Consider the following 22,855-nt stretch of genomic DNA (forward strand, 5'->3'; position numbering starts at 1 on the left):
GTGTGTGTTTGACAAATTCTTCCGCTCTTAAACCCGAAATTAGAGTGGATCGTGGTAATACGATGCTACTCCGTGGTTTGAATGGACGGTCCATAAAAACAATTGGTACTGTAGAATTAAAGGTTTCGGGTTCAAAAATCCGATTTTATGTTTTTGATGGGAATTTACCCTTCCATGGTGTCGAAATTTTGAGCAACAACTTCCTGAAAAACGAACAAGCGGAGATTTCATACCATCATCAATCTCTGAATTTATCATCTCGGCCTTCCCGACCTTTACCTTTCAGTCTCGGAATAAAACCATCCCGTTTATACGTAATTCCACCCCGTATGTGGATGTCCGTGTCGGCACCTGTTGCAAATCCTGAGATCAAACAAGGCTACCTCCGTAAGATTCCTCTTAAAGAGGGTCTCTTAATGGGCGAAGCCGTTGTCTCAGTTGATGACGATCCAGTGATGTGTATGGTCATCAATACCACATCAGATCCAGCAGAAATCGAAATTAAACCTCAAGTGCTTGAAGAATTTGAATTTTAACATCTTGATCCATCTGACGAATTTTCCGACATAGCGGAAATTCTATCCGGAACACATTCACTTTCTAAGCGAGACCGTATCCAAGCAATCTTTGATAAGATTCCTACCAATCATCTCAGTCGCACTGAAAGGAAGCAAATTTTCCGACTTATTCAGAAAAATTATGACATATTTCATCTCCCTGGTAATCACCTGGGACGTTCCAAAAAGTTCACCTGCAAAATCGAAACCACGAGTGACAAACCGGTCCGTATCAAGCAATATAGTGTCACGTAACGATTCAAATTATTTGACTTTATTTAGTTTTAAGTTAATTATTTTAATTACAAATTTGAATTTGAATCGTTGCGCGGGCATTCCGCCATTTCGCCGATGAGATGGCAGTCCGTACACGGTGCTCGCGCATGCGCGAAGGGTATGAGAGAGCACATGTGTGATTTAATTTATTTTTATTTTTATAATTTATGATTTAAGCACAAACGCGTGACTTTTGTTTGTTTTAATTATGTATGTATAATTTTGAGTTAATTGGGATGCATAATCCAGCATTATATTATGCCCCAAAAATTGACAACACATTACTTTATTTAAACTTGTCATCCAACTGATGACGTGAATGGATGTTTATTAGTTGCGTTACTATTATTTAATTTATTATCCGATGTGGAGGAGATAGAGTAATATTTCATATATTTTATTGATTAACTATGTATCATTCAGTGGTCTGAGGATCTACGTTTATATTTCATATTTATTTAATTTAATTGAGGCCCAGGGCTGACAAATGTAATTATAATAAAAATTAAGGGGACACTAGTGTCATGTGTGCGACGACCAACAGGTGGAGGTTGAGACAATTAGATTAGAAAGATACGGACAAGCGTTGTGTACGGACGTGATTTTTTTCCTGTTGTACTAAAATTTCTATTTTTTTTGTTTAAAATAAGTAAAGTTCACTGGGTGAATTAAGTGGAATACCAAATATTATTATTTCATCATTATAATATTGATTATTATTTCTTTTGCTGATTATTGCGGATTTCGAGTAAGTACTTTGTATTTATTTCGCTGGATAATACACTATCACGTGCTAGCCTCCCCCCGGTAGTTGTTGGTCGCCGCGGAGGAAATTGTTTATTTGTAGTTATTATTGATTTACTGAATGATACTTGATAGAATTATTATTAATTATCATTGAATATTATTTGATAGGTGATTGAAAATATTTGGCGGTTAAATATATATATTAAAAAGCGTACGCAACGTCGTAAAACGTTGCCGGTATATATATATATATAGATATACATATTGGTGGTGTATATATCTATACGATACACGCATTACTTATAAATTCCTCAGACACTGATGTCAGCACTCGGATGAAAAATTCCCGAGTTAACATACTTATTATTTTTCTATTTTATTTAGAATATTTGTATAAGATTATCAATTATTATTTACGTTTATTATTATTTGGCGTAATTGCATAGCATTGTATTATTTTATTTTGATTATCTGGTACCCCAGCGGTCAATAATATTATTGAATTTTTATTATAAATTATTTAAAAGAGAAAAATTTATTATTTTGAGTATGAGTGAGGAAAAGTTCCGTGTCTTTCTCCCTCTCACAAGTGCTGAGAGAGTAAAACAAAACAAAGGGATTATTATTATTTATTATATTGGAGGTATTAAGTATATATTGTATTATATTATTATATTATATATATATTATTATTGAGTATATATATGTTATTATATTATTTTCTTTCTTTATAATTACCGAGTATTATTTTTGTTCTAATAAATATTGTGTAAAATATTATTAAAATTTATATTGTTTATAAAAACTAAAAACTCGGAAACCAACAGCTGTCGGGGAAAGTTTAATATTTATTTTCCCTGGATCTTTTCCTGCTACTTAATTTCATTCTTCTGGTTTATTTATTATTTGTAATATAACTATTTATTATATATTTACTATTTTTCTTTTTCTTATTCATTTTATTTTATTTTCCTCAATTGTTTGTCCGCTTTGTCGTGTGTCACTTGCTCGGATTTCCCTTGCAGATTTTCCCCCTGAATTCAATTTTGTCCGTTTTGGGATAAACGGTCTGGCGCCTGCGTGCACTAACCCAGCCTGAGGAGCTGGTTCAGGCACTCCAAGAGTTCATTATTTATAATTTCATTATTGTTTATAACGTATTATTTATTTTAATTTGGAGGAAACATTTAAAATCATTTATTTAGTATTATTATTATTTTTATTTTCACACGTGGGTGACCGCATACGGTTTACCGGTTAATCCGCGTCTCCGTCGCGGAAATTAATTACGGTTAACGTTATATGGCGCCCAACGTGGGGCCAGGGGGTCAATAATTTTAAATCGATAAATTATTTGAATAAAAATAAAATTTGCGAGGTTCCACGGAGGAGCAAAACCAAAAATAAAAATTTCATTGGCGGATAAAAATAATTCTGAAGACTTTTTATACACATTTAATTTTACATATATTTGTCTCATTTAATTTATACATTTACATATTTACAAATAATAAAAATGAACGCGTGGGAAAGGATCTTTGCTGAAACCGATCAGTTGATCGCGCGGGCATCTTTGATACGCGTACGAGGTGGCGCTACGGACGATGAATTCATTCCGGGTGAGGATAATAACGCGAACGAAAATGCGAGCGCGGTTGGATCCGCGAATAATATTGAACACCGGGGTACACCGGTTAGCGAGACCGAAGACGAGGGTCTCCGTGAGTTTTTTGAACATAGCCGCGGTCCTCCACAACAACACATGATCCCAACGATCGTACACGGCCCAGTGAATCGTTCTGGCCGAGAGGTAGAGATCGTGGGTGAAGACTCCCACCTTGCCCATGCGACTGACCCTGGGCATAGGGGCCGGGGGCGCGGACGAGCGTCACGGACGGCTAGGGATGTCGGATCACATGACACCTCTACCCCAGTGCCAGAAACTGAGCTCACATGGATGCTGACGCGACCTGATGATGAAATCAGGATGATTTTATTCGGGTTGGGGTTATCCACTGCGGGTGGTCGCAATAAACGCCGGGATCGGCTAAATCGTTATCACAAACGGGCTTTAGGGGTTCCGAACATACCCTGGGATCCGATCAAGGACGAAATATCTCGTGAGGTAGACGCGCGGGCGACAAATCTGACCGACGCAGAGATCCGTCGATACTTGCTTTCGCAGCAAGTCAATCCATCGGGTACCAGTGAGGTAATCCAGGACCGTTTTCGACGATTGCTAAGACGCGAGGACGGGGACTTTGAGGCACCCTGGAACTTGTGGAGCGATGAGCTGATTCCAGTGGGCCCAGAGATGCCTGAGATTCCTGATGGCATGGGTGCATATGTCACAGGGGCGACGTTTGTCCAAGCGTTGCGTATGTTGGAGGAGAAGATGGAGCGTGGGCAACAGAGGTTATTCGAGAGGATCGAGAGACTGTCCGGAAATAATCCGATTCGCACATCTTCCCCACATGGTGGCCCCACTGTACCTGCAACCCTTCCGGAAATCAGCGTAATTCCCACGGCTACGACTCGCGCGAGTTCTCGGCAAAACACAGGGCCTGGAGGTCCTTCTAACCCCACACCGTCCAGGGTCCAGTTCCAGACTCCCAAGGATTCCCACAGAGGTCGTAATTCTGGCCAACATTATCAGAGTTCGTCTGGCGAGTCAGATTCAGACGATAGTTACACGTCATCGTCATCTGAGTATCACTCACATCGGAGCTCAGGCAGTGAAAAACGCCATTCACCCCGCGTGTTCGCCCGTGACCATGGTGCCATTGCCAGGAACTGGAAACTGTCGTTTTCTGGCGATGGTTCCATGACTAGCGATGAATTCCTGAGACGCCTGGTCGTATTAATGCGCAGCGCGGGAATTCGTCGAGCTGATCGCCTCGCCGTATTACCAGAGGTCTTCAAAGGCAAAGCTGAAGTCTGGTTTAGCGCAAATTGCCACCGATGGTCAAATTGGGAGTCCTTCCGGTCGGAATTTTTGACGTGGTTCAAGAGTGGTGGTCGTCAACGCGAAATCAGGGCTGATATTCGCGCACGTAATCAGGGTTTAAAAGAAAATGCTCGTGATTACTTAATATGTCTCCAGAATCTATATTCTCGCTTGAGACACCCACCATCGGAGCGAACGCAAGTTAGACGGGCAACAAAGGGATTGTTACCCGCGTATTGGGATCACTGTCCACTCGGTGACTTTGACACGTATCAGTCATTGTTATTGAAAGCCACACAGGTCGAGGAAAGGTGGAAGGCTGCAAGAAATCATCGTCAACCACCGCCGAGGGAAGAAGCGAACATAAAGGAATGTTCGTATTCGGCCGGTATTCGACCTCCAAGGGACCACAGAGCGGGCATACCTGCAGTTGATACTCCTGTCGAACACTCTGACTCGACCAGCGGTTCTCAGTCCAGCCCAGGGACGAAGAAGAAGCGAAGATCGCGTCGATCTCGCCAACAGAGGGCTGCTGAGCGAAACTTGGCACTTGTCACGCCTGGTGGAATTAACCAGTCAACAAAACAGGCCACCAAAGCAACCGTAAAGACTACTGAGCAGCGTGTGAACACACAAAATGCGCCCGCGAGTCAGCAGCAGAACCTTAATGCTCAGAATCGCGGCGCGATCCCGAAAAATTCGTCGTTACAACAGCCACAACCTCCGAGGGTGTCCAATCCACCTATAAATAGCTCTCCGAGAGGTCCAGTGAATCCATCTGGTGGTAATCGATCGCCTCCTGGATTCAATCATAACAATAATTCGTCGTTTGTGCGTTATCCGGGTCAAATGGGGCAAAACAGGATCGGTCGACCAAGATTCTGTTATAACTGTGGCTCATTGGAACATTTGGGCTACTTTTGCCAAGAACCACGCCGGGACGTATGCATGAGATGCGGAAAAGTTGGAAAGACAGCTGTCACGTGTGTCTGTAACGTCGACAGTCGTCCCAATGCGTTCCAATTGCCAAAAAACGACGAAGCAGCCCGCCAGTAGAGGGTGGCGGTGCTGGACGTTCATCAATCCCTCCAAAAACAGTCACCAGGGAGCAGGATTCGATGAGTTCACGTCGTATTGTTGTTCAGGCGGATATTCATGCTGTTTCTGATCCACCGTGCGAGGCCAAGTGTGAAGAAGATGCCACACTTGATGAATTAACCGCGGTAGAAGATCGAACAGCTGTCTCAGTGTCTCTCATAAATCAACCTGGTGATGAAAATGACGATTTTTGGCGGTTACGTCATGGTAAACCCCGACCTCAGGTTGTTATTCGCGCGGGTAATCGTAAAAGGATCGCGATAATCGATACTGGGGCCAAAACAACTGCTTTTGGAGACTTCGCGAGAGAATTAATGGCTGACGGTTTTCCATGCATGTTTGAAGCTCGACCGACGCGTTTTGGCATGGCAAACAGAACGACTGACGTGAGTGGAGGCGTGGTAAACGTGAAAATGACTCTCGATGGTGTTGAAGAGGTCATATTTCCAGTCCATTATATTCCTCGGTTAGGAAGTTTGAATTTAATCGGTACTAACTTCATGCAACATGTCAATATGGAGTTAGACCTGAGTAACCGATCCTGGCGTATACGCGGTGGTACCTGGCACGAGTTGGCGTTCGAGCCTGATATTCATTCGAAACCAGAAGACGTTGCAGCTGTACATGAACTCACTGGAGATGAAACCAAACAGTTACATGAGTTCTTGGACCATCAACGGACACTTATGCCACCTGGTTTGGGATTGACCTCGTTGGTTGAGCATGAGATTAGGCTCAAAGACGAGCGACCGATTAAACAGCGGGTTTATCGTCGATCACCAGTCGTTTTACAAGCGTTACATGAGGCACTCGACAAAATGCTCGAAGATGACATTGTCGAGCCTGCGCCAGCATCGGAATGGTCCAGTCAGCCTATCATGGTTAAAAAGCCTGACGGATCATATCGCATGTGCGTTGATTTCCGTGACGTGAATACCGTGACCGAAAAAGACACATATCGACCGCCGGATATGATCGAGATTCTCGAGAAATGTCGTGACGCACATTATATTACGACACTCGATATGAACTCAGCGTTTTGGCAGATTTTAATGAGTCCAAATAGTCGCAAGTATACTGCTTTTTGGGTTCCCGGTCGCGGTCTTTTCCAATACAAACGTATGCCTATGGGATTATGTAACGCCCCGGCGAGTTTTCAGCGCGTAATGGACAAGATAATTACACCTGATCTATCCCCGTTTGTATTCGCGTACCTGGATGATATAATCATCGTAACCCCGACTTTCAAGAAACATCTGGAGATGTTAGAAGTCGTGTTGAGTCGGTTACGAGGCGCTGGGTTTACTTTGAACTTCGACAAAAGTAAATTTTGCCAGCAACAGGTACGATTTTTGGGCTTCTTACTGGATAAAGAGGGACTCAGGCCAGACCCTGAGAAAACGGAACCGATATTGAACTACCCGCGACCGAAAAATGTTAAACAAATACGTCGTTTCAATGGCATGATTAATTGGTACCATCGCCATTTGAAAAACGTCGCGTGCGTAGCTGGTCCATTATATCGGTTAACTCGCAAAGATGTACCCTGGCGATGGACTGAGGCTGAGGAAGAGTCTTTCCAGTCTCTTAAGAAAGCACTCGCGGAAGCCCCAGTCTTGTCAACGCCTGACTATACGCTACCGTTCACGTTATATACAGATGCGAGTCAGTGTGGACTCGGAGCAGTCCTAGTTCAACGTAACGGCGATCGTGAGTACTTGATTGCGTGTGCGAGTAAGGCATTGAATAGTGCTGAAGCAAACTACAGTACGACTGAAAAAGAATGTCTTGCGGTAGTTTGGGCCGTGCGTAAATTTAGACATTATTTGGAAGGTTTTAAATTCACAGTCGTGACTGATCATGCTAGTCTCCGATGGCTCATGAACGCTCGGGATCCGACGGGAAAATTAGCCCGGTGGGCTATGGAGCTCTCCGAGTATGATATGAAGATCGAGTATCGGAAAGGTGCGGAAAACGAAGCCCCGGATGCTTTCTCGCGTATTTACGAAGACCAAGAGCCTACCGAGAGTCAAGTCAACGCGCTGGGTGAAGCTGGAAATGACGAGTGGTACGAGGAAAAATGTCGTTTGTTGACTGCTGATCCTGAGGCTCTACCTGACTACCATTACGAAAATGGTAGATTGTATCGACGTCGGCCGGACTCCATGAGGCAGATCCTCGGTGAAGAGGATAACGACTGGAAGTTAGTCGTACCAGCTGACCAACGAGAGCGTTTACTCCAGGAAGTTCATGATCATCCACAATCTGGTCACCTGGGTGTCCAGAAGACATACGCTCGGGCGATATTGAGGTATTATTGGCCCGGAATGTTTCGAGATATACAGCGATATGTCAACAGTTGTGAACGATGTCTCGAGTCAAAGCCAATTCAGCGCAAACCAATTGGTTTTATGACCCCCAGGATACCCAGTGAGCCTTGGGAAGTCGTAGCTGCTGATACGATGTCGTTTACGCGTTCTCGTGCGGGCTATTCATATTTACTCGTGTTCGAAGACTTATACACGCGGTGGATCGAGTGCGTTCCAGTTCGAGCGGCAAACGGGAAAACTATTGCTAAAAGTTTTCGACAGTTCGTTATTAACCGTTGGGGCGTACCGCGCGTGTTCTGGACAGATAATGGCCGCGAATATTTGAATCGAGACGTTGTTGAGCTCATTCAAGAGTGTGGTATTCAGCATACTACCACACCACCGTATCATGCCCAAGCTAACCCGGTTGAAAGGGTCAACCGTAATTTAAAAACAATGATCATGAGTTACTTGGGTGATGATCATCGCGACTGGGATGTAAATATTCACGAATTCCAGTTCGCGTATAATACTGCGGTACATGAGTCACTCGGTGTGAGTCCCGCGTATTTGAACTTAGGCCGTGATCCACGTCCTATTCGCAACTGTCGAGTTGCAAACGACAATAATATTGCTGTCGAGGATAAGGTTGACCGCAGTGGTTGGATTCAACGCATGGATCGTATGGTAGAATTACGCGATATTGTCAATCAGCGTATTCGACGATCCTCCGAACGATACGCAGCTTATTATAATAACAAACGGCGTAGTATTTTGTTTGAAGTAGGTGATCAGGTATATAAACCTACTCACGTCTTATCGAAAAAGAGTGAGCAGGTCGTGGGTAAGCTAGCACCGCGCTATGCGGGCCCATTTGTCATCTCGAAGGTGGTCACTCCAGTTATCGTTGAAATGGAGACCCCCGAGGGCAAATATATTGGTCGTAGTCACGTTAAATTTCTAAAATTAGTTAAAAGAGCTGAAAATGTCCGCCAGAGGCAAGTTGACATAATCGCATGGCTGGATGCTCTATCTATCACTACTACTTGATCTACCTGTGCTTGTCTATGATCACTATCTCTATCTATCACGGCTAATTGACTACTATTCTTATCTATGCCTAACTATCACTATTACTACTATTCTGTCTACCACTATACTGTCGCTGACTATTACGGATCTATTGCTACCTACAACTATCGCTATCGTCTGGCTATGATATATGGTCACCCCAGAGGGATTGGCGTACTAATTAATGCGTTAATATAGGAATGCCGCTGACCAAGGAAGAGACCATGAAGTACATGGAGACATACCATGAGCAAGGTGGGATTGGGATGATACCCCGGGGGTCAGAAACGTGGAAGGCCCACATGGCGCTCTTGGTGGGCGTGAAGATTCGGGCTCTGAAGAAACAGGGGGCGCGTAGATCTAACCTACCGCCAGGTTGCGCGCGATGCGGCCAGTTAGGACATGGGGCCAAGGACTGCATCAATCAACCCAAGGAGGATCGTCCTTTTTGTAAGGAATGCCTCACCTTTTACTCTGGCGAATGCCCTGGAGCCCATGGTCGGCTACAGCTCGCTGTTCGTGACCGATGTATGGTCTGCAGCCGAAACCTGCGTGGGGGCCGGTGTCCCGATGGACACGGGAACTTGGGAGACCAGTTGAGCGAGTTGCCATGGTTGGGTTGGCTCACGGGCGACGACCGACTACGCCGAGTCTACTGTCTGGACCAGGTGGGTCCCAGCGAACCAAAAATGGCGGGTCTCGAGGCGGCTTAGGACATCAGGCAGATGAGCTCCTAGGACAATGACTGCTGTTTTCCTAATATCCTATTTATTACGTACTTAATATTTATTTTTTTTCATTTATAATAACTTTTAATATTTAATAACTGTTGTAAGACGCCCGGTGCTATAGCCACCCAGGAGTTTTTGTTTCTGGAAAATAAAGACGGCGCAACCCACTAATTACCGAGTGCTTTATTTGTAGCAAAGTTTGACACTCTTACCTTTCCTTTCACCCATGGTCCGAGCAAGTTGGTAAGTGACAGGTTGGTCAGCAATTTGTTGAGTTATTCTTTTGGTTAACATTGATTTTCTTTTGATTTTGATTATTTTATTTTTATACCCGGTACGAAAGATCCAGATATAAGTATTGGATTTAAGGCTTTCAGGTGATTGTGCCGGCGAAATGGAATGCAGAGTCTCGCCCGCATTTTTCGGGGCAAAACACGGCCTGGTGGGGGGGTGTCACGTAACGATTCAAATTATTTGACTTTATTTAGTTTTAAGTTAATTATTTTAATTACAAATTTGAATTTGAATCGTTGCGCGGGCATTCCGCCATTTCGCCGATGAGATGGCAGTCCGTACACGGTGCTCGCGCATGCGCGAAGGGTATGAGAGAGCACATGTGTGATTTAATTTATTTTTATTTTTATAATTTATGATTTAAGCACAAACGCGTGACTTTTGTTTGTTTTAATTATGTATGTATAATTTTGAGTTAATTGGGATGCATAATCCAGCATTATATTATGCCCCAAAAATTGACAACACATTACTTTATTTAAACTTGTCATCCAACTGATGACGTGAATGGATGTTTATTAGTTGCGTTACTATTATTTAATTTATTATCCGATGTGGAGGAGATAGAGTAATATTTCATATATTTTATTGATTAACTATGTATCATTCAGTGGTCTGAGGATCTACGTTTATATTTCATATTTATTTAATTTAATTGAGGCCCAGGGCTGACAAATGTAATTATAATAAAAATTAAGGGGACACTAGTGTCATGTGTGCGACGACCAACAGGTGGAGGTTGAGACAATTAGATTAGAAAGATACGGACAAGCGTTGTGTACGGACGTGATTTTTTTCCTGTTGTACTAAAATTTCTATTTTTTTTGTTTAAAATAAGTAAAGTTCACTGGGTGAATTAAGTGGAATACCAAATATTATTATTTCATCATTATAATATTGATTATTATTTCTTTTGCTGATTATTGCGGATTTCGAGTAAGTACTTTGTATTTATTTCGCTGGATAATACACTATCACGTGCTAGCCTCCCCCCGGTAGTTGTTGGTCGCCGCGGAGGAAATTGTTTATTTGTAGTTATTATTGATTTACTGAATGATACTTGATAGAATTATTATTAATTATCATTGAATATTATTTGATAGGTGATTGAAAATATTTGGCGGTTAAATATATATATTAAAAAGCGTACGCAACGTCGTAAAACGTTGCCGGTATATATATATATATATATATAGATATACATATTGGTGGTGTATATATCTATACGATACACGCATTACTTATAAATTCCTCAGACACTGATGTCAGCACTCGGATGAAAAATTCCCGAGTTAACATACTTATTATTTTTCTATTTTATTTAGAATATTTGTATAAGATTATCAATTATTATTTACGTTTATTATTATTTGGCGTAATTGCATAGCATTGTATTATTTTATTTTGATTATCTGGTACCCCAGCGGTCAATAATATTATTGAATTTTTATTATAAATTATTTAAAAGAGAAAAATTTATTATTTTGAGTATGAGTGAGGAAAAGTTCCGTGTCTTTCTCCCTCTCACAAGTGCTGAGAGAGTAAAACAAAACAAAGGGATTATTATTATTTATTATATTGGAGGTATTAAGTATATATTGTATTATATTATTATATTATATATATATTATTATTGAGTATATATATGTTATTATATTATTTTCTTTCTTTATAATTACCGAGTATTATTTTTGTTCTAATAAATATTGTGTAAAATATTATTAAAATTTATATTGTTTATAAAAACTAAAAACTCGGAAACCAACAGCTGTCGGGGAAAGTTTAATATTTATTTTCCCTGGATCTTTTCCTGCTACTTAATTTCATTCTTCTGGTTTATTTATTATTTGTAATATAACTATTTATTATATATTTACTATTTTTCTTTTTCTTATTCATTTTATTTTATTTTCCTCAATTGTTTGTCCGCTTTGTCGTGTGTCACTTGCTCGGATTTCCCTTGCAGATTTTCCCCCTGAATTCAATTTTGTCCGTTTTGGGATAAACGGTCTGGCGCCTGCGTGCACTAACCCAGCCTGAGGAGCTGGTTCAGGCACTCCAAGAGTTCATTATTTATAATTTCATTATTGTTTATAACGTATTATTTATTTTAATTTGGAGGAAACATTTAAAATCATTTATTTAGTATTATTATTATTTTTATTTTCACACGTGGGTGACCGCATACGGTTTACCGGTTAATCCGCGTCTCCGTCGCGGAAATTAATTACGGTTAACGTTATAATAGGTTTCCTCAAGAACACCGCGACGAAATCAAGAAGCAAGTGGATAATCTACTTAAGCAAAGAATTATTCGGAAATCAAAATCTCCGTATAATTCTCCTTTATGGATTGTCCCTAAGAAATCTGACGCTCAAGGTAACAAAAAGTGGAGAATGGTTATCGGTATGGTACGGATGTCGGTATTTCAGGCATCTTGAGCCAGGAACTGGAGAACGATGATCGTACGCCTGGAAACCCCGATAAAAATATTGAGAAAATTGTCTCCTGTACGTCCCAAGTCTTGCAAGAGTCCGAGACAAGATACACACACAATGAAAAAGAGTGTTTGGCAGTCTTGTACGCGATGCAACAATTTTGGCCTTACCTTTATGGTAATCCTTTCACCTTGTATACAAGCAGCCCTTGTATGTCTTGGTTGAAAGACAGCCAAACTGTCACCGAACGACAAATTAAACAGAGATCCAAACTAAGTGAATGCAAATTTTCGGTTATAGTTCAACATAAAATCTCGGAACAATACGCCGAAGGGTTGTCCTTCAATCCTGAGGGTAGATCTCCAGAGGAAAGGGATCCAAACCAAAATTCGGTAGAGGAAGCAGTGATACTCCCACTCAAGAAAACTTGTTGTCCTGACGAGGAAGCCATAGCGGCTGTAAAACGAGGAAGAAAACCCGGAAGTAAAAACAAAGCTAGGGTTAACAGCGCTCCACAACCTCGTGATACAATTGCATCCCGATTACGAATGAGACGAGCTACGGAACTGACACAAAACCGGAAAATGTAAATAATTGTGAAATAAGTACGACCGAACCTGACTCCTCAGAAAGTATCAAAGATGACGTTTTCGAGGTAAACCAACCAGGACCATCCTCAGCACCTCAGGTTCCAATGAACCCGGAAGTTGAGATTGGGCCAGAGCCCGGGCTAGAACTGGAAAAACAGATGAGGAAGAAGAGGAAGCAGTCCGACTCATGAATGAAGAATATCTGCTTAACGAATTGGAGAAAAGTTCCAGTGATTAGGGAGATGAAAATACTCCTGAAGCGATAAGTCGACAGCAAATGCGCAAAGATTTGAGAAAATCATTTGAACACTTCAATAAAGCCCTAGAAAAACGAGCAATTGACGTTTCAGGTGAAGAAACGGATCGTACTGTTCGTCCAGAAGATTATTACAATCCACTGCCTGTAGTCAGCCCTCAAGTAGCCAAGGAAGTTAGAAAATATCTTGAACGGGGCTACTTATCAGACGAACACAACGAATCTGAAGACTCGGATGAGTTCGACGAAGAAGGAGAAGGAGAATTCTTTCGTGAAAATCAAGATATAGAAGAAAATGGAGATTCAAGTGAAGTTCTCTGCTCTGAACCGGAATTCCAAGTGAAAACAACCCCTGCAACTTCACAGGCACCGCGAGCTGACGAGATTCGAGAGAAATACCCCACTGCAGGTAGAAATCCGTCGACCCCTATGTGGAAGAACACGGTACTTAAAGCTGCGCAGGCAAATTGCAAGGAACTTGACTATGACGATCATACAAAAAGCTTTTATTGGAAGGACACCGGAAGTTCTGATGACAATACATCTTCAGTCATCGCGAGGCCTTCTACCTGCCAAACTCTGAACGTCGAAGATGTTCCTGAAGCCTCATCCAGTATGGCTCACGTGAAAACGCCCAAACGCGAAGTGACATCTACTAGTAAAAATCTAGGACAAGAAAATACCTTATTGGACGAGAATCAGCAGCCAAATTCACCAAATCGAAATTCTGCAAATGATCGAATAATCATAGCGGAGACATCTCCTCAATCAGGCCATTCAGATGCCAGCCAATCTGAAGGAACCACGGTGATTCAAGTGGAAGTACACCGAGAACAAGACGACGGAAACGCTCAGGTAAATGAATCTGACCCTCCCCACACGACTCTACCGAAAGTTGTTGACGAACAATTGGGGGATGAGCCGAAGATGAATGTAGATTTACCTCCTAAACTTCCGAATCAAGCTCCGTGGTACGTATTTGATCCCCTTTTCTCCGATATAGCGGAGGATCTGAGTGATCAACGCTATTCACCACCGGAAGATTCGTCTTCCTCGAGCTCTAAGTCTGATAGACCTCGGAAACTACCTGAAAATCTAATCAAATTTAAGGACAATTGAGATGGAATTATTTATGTGAGAGATCACATGGTAAATTTCCTGTCCCTGGATTGTTAGTTGGTGAAACCAGTTTCATAATTGTTAAGAGATCTCACTTTCATCGATCAGGAAGATCTGAAGACAGCCATACCAAAAATAGGTGATGTATTAATTACAAAATTGGGTCAGTGCTTTATCTTCACGGTCTTTGTCAAGAAAAATCATTTCAAGAAAATCGATTTAAATAATTTAATCGAAGGATTACGAAATTTAAGAGTGTCCATGTTCAAACACGAAATCTATACATTCCGCATGGCGAAACAGGGGGATGAATTTGATGATATAAACATTAAGCCTTATCTCATACAAGAATTGGGCGACTGTCCTATCGAGGTAACACTTTGCGAAGGAAATATAGAAGTTCCTACCGAAGAGTTACGCGATAAAATCATTGAAGAAAACCATTGCAGCCCTATTGCGGGCCACAAGGGTGTCGTGAAAACTTATTAGCGAATTCAAGAGAGATTCTACTGGCCAAGTATAAAGGAAAGAATCTATAGATTCATCCGGAAATGCGAAATCTACAAAAACTGGTGCATCATTTCTTCCATTAACGTCCGAGGATTGGTCGATATGTATCCCTTTGAGTGGGACCATCTCCACTCAACCGTGTTAGGCTGTACCAAAATTATCGGCTCTGGGTCCTGCATGCAATACCTGAAGATGGACCTGATAACCGAAGTACAAACCTCAATTAATCAAGCTAAAAGCCTCTTGGACCAGCTCCTTGAAGAAACAACATTCAAAACTCCGCCGATTGACTGTAATCAACGAGCTCCATAGTTTGGGTTCGTTGGCACAATTGCCCGAGAACTGTTTGGAACCATGGACCACGAAGACAAAGAAAATATCACCAAGGAGATCAACAAATTATATCAAGAGAATGCAGAGATGGTGCATCTAGTACAGAACGCCACTCACCTTGTCAAGAATGAGATTAATACTATTCTCCAAAGCGAGGCGTAAATGCAGTCCAATCTAAATAATCTCGCAGATGCTACCACGAACTTTATGAGTTCCACCAATAATTCCTTGGGTGAACTCACATATTTGATGAAAGTCATGATGCTGGGGGATGAACGAAAGGAGATCGCCAGTCACCATCTTCGAGTCCTGAAGAATACACAAGCTATATCACCAAGACAACTCTACCGAGTAACCGTTGACATCATGAGGAAGCATCCGGATTTGAATCCACCTCAACCAATTGACCGAATGGATATTTCAACTTTGTCAGCTGTGTCTACAGTAAAGGTAGCAAGGGCGAAAGGTTACCTACTTATCATAGTAACCTTACGTTTGTTCCATAAAATTCCGTTATTGTCATACGAAATGAGACCACTGCCAAAGCCAGAAAATCTCAATGGAAAAATTCAAACACTGACGATACTACCATCAAAAAGGTTCCTAGTTACTGATCCAGGCTTGAGGAGATTCTACCTAGCAGATTCTAAATATATCAACAATTGCAAATCTATCGGGGTCGATTTGTCTTGTCGTCCCGACATACCATCCCAGTCTGCGGAAGTCCAAGAAGAAGTAGACTGCGAAATGAAGCTGCTTCTGAAGTTAACTGAAGATATCTCCAGAATGTGCAATGTCCGCATCATTACAGGATGTAAAACCACTTCGATCAAGCTCAATCAACCAAATTCTTGGGCGTATTCGACTTGTAAGGAAGAAAAATTAATTTTTAAGGGCTTAAGTCCAGTCGAGAAAGAATATCACATCAACGGAACAGGAATGGTCCATGTTCTTGGTAGGTGCGAAATTAGAAGCGAAAAATATATAATCAAAAGCATAGATGAAGAAATCACTCAGCTGAACATCACCTTGCCAAGGTTAAACTTAACCTTGGAAACGCTATCAACGAACTTAACAGCTGAACCCAATAAATCTGGATTTCTCTTCAAGAAAAACGTCGATCGGTTAAAAACAGTAGACAAATTCCAACCCTGGGGAGCAGGATTGAAAGAAACGAAAAATAGAATGTCTGAAATATCGTTACACCATCAAGAGGACGATATCCATCGAACAATGACGGTGGGAACCATGTCCATCCTAGCTGTCCTGTGTGTTATCCTCGTCGTTCCAGTATTCTTCAAATGTTGCGTATGCTCAAGCAAGAAGCGCTGCTTCACCTACAAGAAAAACAAGCAGCCAGGCGAGGTACATCCCAAAACAATAAAAGAAACCAGACCTACCTCAGACTCCAAATCGAGGTCTGTCCAAATCAAGGACCAACCAGAAGTCATCGAGCTCCAGGAAACTCCGCCAGCTCTTTCAAGTCGTGTCGTCTTCTCTGCAAGTAAATCAGCAACTCAAACTCGTACCACCAGAGGCCTTCGCCTCTCAGATTTCAACGCTCCAATAATGTATAAGTCAAATCAAAATTTCATGGAAAAATAGGAATCCTCTTTTAAAGACCCTAAAATCCAGACTCCAAAATAATTTTCGGGCTTGTCTGTGACTTTACAAAATTCTTATCCATTTACCGACAATTTACATCGTCTTGAAAGAGGATTCCTATTTTACCGGCATAACATTTCAAGGAAAAATTTTATTACTATATTCTAATTGAGGAATGTTTAAAATCTAATTTTATAAGATTAAGTTTCAAAAAATCATATATCTAAATTCAAAATTCATTCAAATTATAACAAATTTTTAATCCACCTGGACATGTGAGAAAACAGAAGAATTGGTAACTCCTGTTAAAACTAAGGAAATTATCTTAAAAAAAAAAAGGAGATCTAACTTAGAAACAAGTGCTTACCTCTCACAGCGCATGCGCAACTCCGAACATTATTTAACAGCCGCTTCTTACAGCCGTTGACAGAACTCCTGAGGAAACACTATTCTCCACTAAAATTCGCCTTATTGAAATTCAGCTGCAGGAAAACCTCCTTATTACTCCTATTCTACCTCCTAAAATAACAGGAAATGGAAGCAATAAATAGAAAAGATATTTTCTCTCAAAAAACGAGCATAAGGATGTTACTCACCTTATAACGGTCAAATGTTCCTTAAAAATTTTAATTAACTTACCTGGCCAAATTGCGCCATTTGATAATAAAAAAAAAAAAGGGGGAAGGAAAATAAAAACAACTTTTCCTCTCCGTTTACACTCGCATATTGTGACATCCGAGATTGTATACGGTTAAAAAAAAAATCGGTCTGTCGGTTGACCCTGCGGGCCAGCCCCAAAACTTCCCGCCTATTTCGAGCTCCTTGAGCTCAGAAAACTGTTGTAGACACATTTTCTCTTCGAGCTCGAAAATACTTTTGTATGCCTTTGTTTTCAAAAGAAAACGTTTTTTACGATTTTTTTTCAAACGATATCTCTCGAACGAATAAACCGATTAAGACGTTCAAGGCGACAATCGACATGTTTTATTGAGTTCCATAACTGATCAGATTTTTGAATTGATTCATCAAGTTGTTTTTGAAATACTTTCAAAATACTAAAAAAAAAAATTTGAAATTAATCGGGTCAGTCATCCCGAAAATATTAGGAAAAAACCATTATCCACCATTACTTTCTCCCGCGATATCTCTCGAACAAATCAACCGATTGAAATGTCTAAGGCGGCAATCGGTGCGTTTTATTGAATTCTAGAGCTGATTAAATTTTGACATCGATCGCATCTGTCGTTTCAAAAATATTTAGTAAAAACTGTTTTTCACCATTTCTTTCTCCCGCGATAACTCTCGAACGAATTATCCGATTTTGATGTTTGAGGTGGCAATCGACTCGTTTTATTGAGTACTAGAGTTGATTAGATTTTGAAGTCGATCGTATAAGTCGTTTTTGAGAAATCAATAAAAAACTAAAAAAAAATTTTTTTTTTCGTAATTCGCAGATATTTTCGAGTCTATTCGATCAAATGATCTGAAATTTTTAGGAAAGTTGACGGCCAACAAGCTCTTTCGATTGCAACCTCAACCATCCTAATCGATTTATTAGTTAAAAAGTTACAAAGAGTTTACATACATACACACTAGGGTGTCCGTTATTTACCAAGTTGGCTATTTTGGCTTGGGCACAGTCAAAATCGTTTCTTTGTGACCTAAAAGCAACTCTAGGGAAGAGAAAAAATTTTTAAGATGCCGTTTAACCCTGCCTGCACAACGATACTTTTCCCATTTAATTAACATGGGGTTTTAAGACTTTTTAGCAAATAATTTTTATATGGCTCATTATACTCTTTAACTGACCAATAAGACTCGATTTTGCTTCTATTATGATCTTTTCAGATGGAGAAATTTTCATATTGGCGCAAAAAAATTCTTACCTAAGTTTAACTCAAGTCAAAATACGTCATTATCGATTTTTCCTTTATTGCAAATTCTTGATCATAAAATAAGCTATAAATACAAATTTCAAAACACAAATTTTTATTAAATCTCAATTTAATACACAGGTAAATTATTGAACTTTCAACTTTTTCGTCAGGCATTCCTTAGTAGCATTTGGAAATTCATTTTTATACTCTTTTATGACTTGGAGAAGATACTGTTTTTGATTTTCATCTTTAGCTAATACATTAATGTATTCTTGAGTCAATTGTACAGCTCTCTCTGCTACATCATTAACAACTTTAATATTCTTAGCGATCTCTAATCCTTTTAAATAATCATTATTTTCATGCCACGTCTGTACTTCTAATTCGAAAAAGCTCGTATTAATATTAAACCTCTTAAAAAATTCTAAAGTATTACAATTTACAAAATAATCAATTTCCTTTGTTTGTAAATTTTTTAAATCACTATCATTGTTTATAAAATACTTTTTAGGACAACCAAATTCATAAGACATATCTATCGACAACGCTTTGACCATTCTGCGTTTGATGTGATCTGATATATTTTTATCAAAAAAAGAAAGTGCCACCACTTCTGGGTTCAAGTACCATAAATGATTTTCGATTTTTTTCAAAACCGCTTCGGATAAACATTTATCAATTGTTTTATAGGCAAAAACTGCTTTCAAAAATTGTAAATCTTGGTTTGGAGCAGCTATAGCAAGAGGTGCCGTATACCAAAATCTCACATAGATAAATACTACGAATAAACAAATGTCCAATAAACTTTTTTCATCCTTTTTTGAAAGATCAAAAACATCTCTAAAAATGTAAATTTTCAATGAGTAAATGGCTTTCGACATCCACCGAGCGTGATGGAAAGCTCCAGGCTTATAAAAATTGACATTTTGATGGTCGACGGTACCAAGAAATATTCTGGACAGTTCAAGAAGCTCTTTGTAATCGTCGCGGGGTAAAACAGTTGCTAATAAGTTTCCGATGATTAGATCGATTTCGTCAACTTGATTGATCAATTTTTTGTGAATTTTATTTCCTTTTAATCCATCTTTGAATTTATTTTTATCAATTGTACTCCAGCAGCGCTGAAACTCTTTAAACAAAGGAACGTTTGGTCCTGTAGTACCTGGAAGTTTGGTAGTGAAAATACTGGTCAAAGTTAACTCATATATGTGGTGTCGGCACGGTAGCCATAATAAATCCGTTTCTAGCATTTGCTCTAATAATACTGCGGCTCCATTATTGCAACCTAAATTGGAAGCAGTTGTATCACTACACAGTGCTTTTATCGATTCTGAGTTTTTCCTTTTCCATCAGGTAAAGCAGGCACACTCAAAAGTTTCTCCACTCCATTATCACTAATTAATACAGGGACCCGATCAACTTGCTTACATGAAACCGTATCTGGTATGAGCTTACCATCCCAATGAAGAACAGCGGCAGTAAACTGGACGTCACCAAATAATTGTTGGAGTTTTGAAGCTGTTTTTTCACGAATTTTTTTTCGCTGTTCGTTAAAAGACGTTTTGTTTAAAATTAAAGTCTTGGTATCAACATTTAGAGCTCCAGAGATTGCAGATATTATACGGACGGAATTTCTATAAGAGACTTTACAATTATCCAATGCAGCAACCACGTTCTCTGTCATAATGTTAACAGTTCCTCTTTCATTCTTTTTATTGTAATATCTTCCACCTGGATCGAATTCTGACTGTTGACTAGGTGGTGTCGAAAAAGTTAAAGTTTCTGCACTAGACATTGCTTCACTTCTGCTAGTCAAACTCGGCGGCAAATAGTTATCTTAACGAAAATATAATATCCATCATTATTAGATCAATGCATAATAAAAAATTCAAAGTACTAATCGAAGTTAAACCTAATACCTGAATTTTCCCTTAGTGGTTCAGCATCATTCAACTGATGTTCTATATTAGAAGGTCCTGCTGTTTCAATGTTGTCAGAAGTTAACACTTCGGCGGGCTGATTATAATTAACAACAAGCGAATTATCAGGATTTAATACTTCAACAGGGGAACCATCAAGTCGATTGTCTGAAATAAAATATATTTTAAATATTTATTCACATAAAGAAGTAAATTAGGTATTTTGTGAACGTTTTATTCATTAAATAACTAATACTTTATTGCTATTACCAGATAACTTAGTTGAATTTTCTTGTTGATTAACTAAATTCAAATGAAATTGTCTTACTGATCTTTGATCGATTAGAAAATTTTTTATTTCATCGTTGACCATTTCAAAAACTTTACTATGAGCTATGTCAAATAAGCTTTGTAATTTGATTGAAAATTCTTGCTCTCTTTTCTGATTGAATGGCATACCAGCATTTTTATTTAAATTTCTGTATTCGTCATATAATTTTTGTAGTTTTTGAACACAGCGTTTATCATCGAATATAAAAATACCAGCAAGTATCCAAAATTTTTTAACTTTTTCAATAGTCATCTGGCATCCTTCATGCACTGTTTTTTTCACATTTTTCGTATAATGGAAAAGCAACTTTGAAACTTGTTCATTAGAAGGTAATTTATTACCAATTATATCATCCATAAGATAACCCAATAAAAACATCGGTTCTCGCAAATTTTTTTCTGAGCTCATGATTAAAGTTTTCAATTTTCAGTAGATTGGAGTTTTCGAGGTTAGAAAGATATTTTTTTGATATATGTCGATTAATTTTTTATAATTTTGATTCACTACTTTATTAATTTGAGCTTAGTCATTAAGAGAAATTCTGTAATATTAAAATATTACAGAATAAATTAAAAAATGTAGAGATCACTAGCTGAAAATAGAAAAATTACTTTTGAAAGAATAACAATCACAATAAATTAAGTGACTAATTGCAATTTTCTTCAACGACCATCCCCCAGAGGGCGACGAAGTCAAAGTATCTAGTTTTTTAATTTTTTTGTGTTGGCAATTACAGAATTACCGTACTTGAGTCGATAACTTTGTCGTAGATATTCAAGTCATTTATAATTTTAAATCATTGTTGAGGTCACATTAAACGCTTAAAATAAAAAACTTAGAATGAAAAACAAAATAAAATTAAATAATAAGGAGATCAACCAAAATACTTCGAAAAATCGATAATGACGAATTGTAACTTGAGTAAAAATTATGTGATAATTTTTTTACGCCAATATGAAAATTTCTCCATCTGAAGGGATCATAATAGAAGCAAAATCGAGTCTTATTGGTCAGTTGAAGAGTATAATGAGCCATATAAAAATTATTTGCTAAAAAGTCTTAAAACCCCATGTTAATTAAATGGAAAAAGTATCGTTGTGCAGGCAGGGTTAAACGGCATCTTAAAAATTTTTTCTCTTCCCTAGAGTTGCTTTTAGGTCACAAAGAAACGATTTTGACTATGCCCAAGCCAAAATAGCCAACTTGGTAAATAACGGACACCCTAATACACACACACACACACACACACACACACACACACACACACACACACTCGGACATCATTCTGAAAATAGTCAGAATAGCTTCCTAGGACCTCAAAACGTCGACATCTGATGAAAACTCGATTTTTAAAAATCGGGGTGAAAACAATAATTTCCCGAAATTTTTGAAAATCGTCGATTTTCTTAGCGGGAAGTTAAAAAAAATGGGAAGGTTCTGGGTTAAAAAAAGGAACAAATGATCTCTCAGCTCATTTCCTCTTTATTGAAAAGAGAAAATTGACAGCTAAAAGTGACTCGAGAGTGATAACATCTCTTGATTCACCCAGCTAACGTTGGTGATGACTAAATTGCACCATTTAGTCCAATTCCTCGAATTTTTCCTCCTCTGGCTCATCTTTCCCATCCCCCTCAAAGAGCCAAGAGATCGGTATCCAATCTTCCATCCAATCATCTTATTCCTGGTCCTTTTCTCTCCAAAGATGCTTACTCCATGCCAGGAAAAGCTCACGCTTCAATCGGTCAGGACAGTAGGGCAGAGAACCACAGCTTTAATAATACTGGAAAATCGAATAGAGATAATAACGTTATAAACACAATTGACATTGACTTAACACTTGAACACTT

The sequence above is a fragment of the Microplitis demolitor genome, chromosome 8, assembly GCF_026212275.2.
Source record: "Microplitis demolitor isolate Queensland-Clemson2020A chromosome 8, iyMicDemo2.1a, whole genome shotgun sequence".
In the NCBI taxonomy this organism is placed as follows: domain Eukaryota; kingdom Metazoa; phylum Arthropoda; class Insecta; order Hymenoptera; family Braconidae; genus Microplitis; species Microplitis demolitor.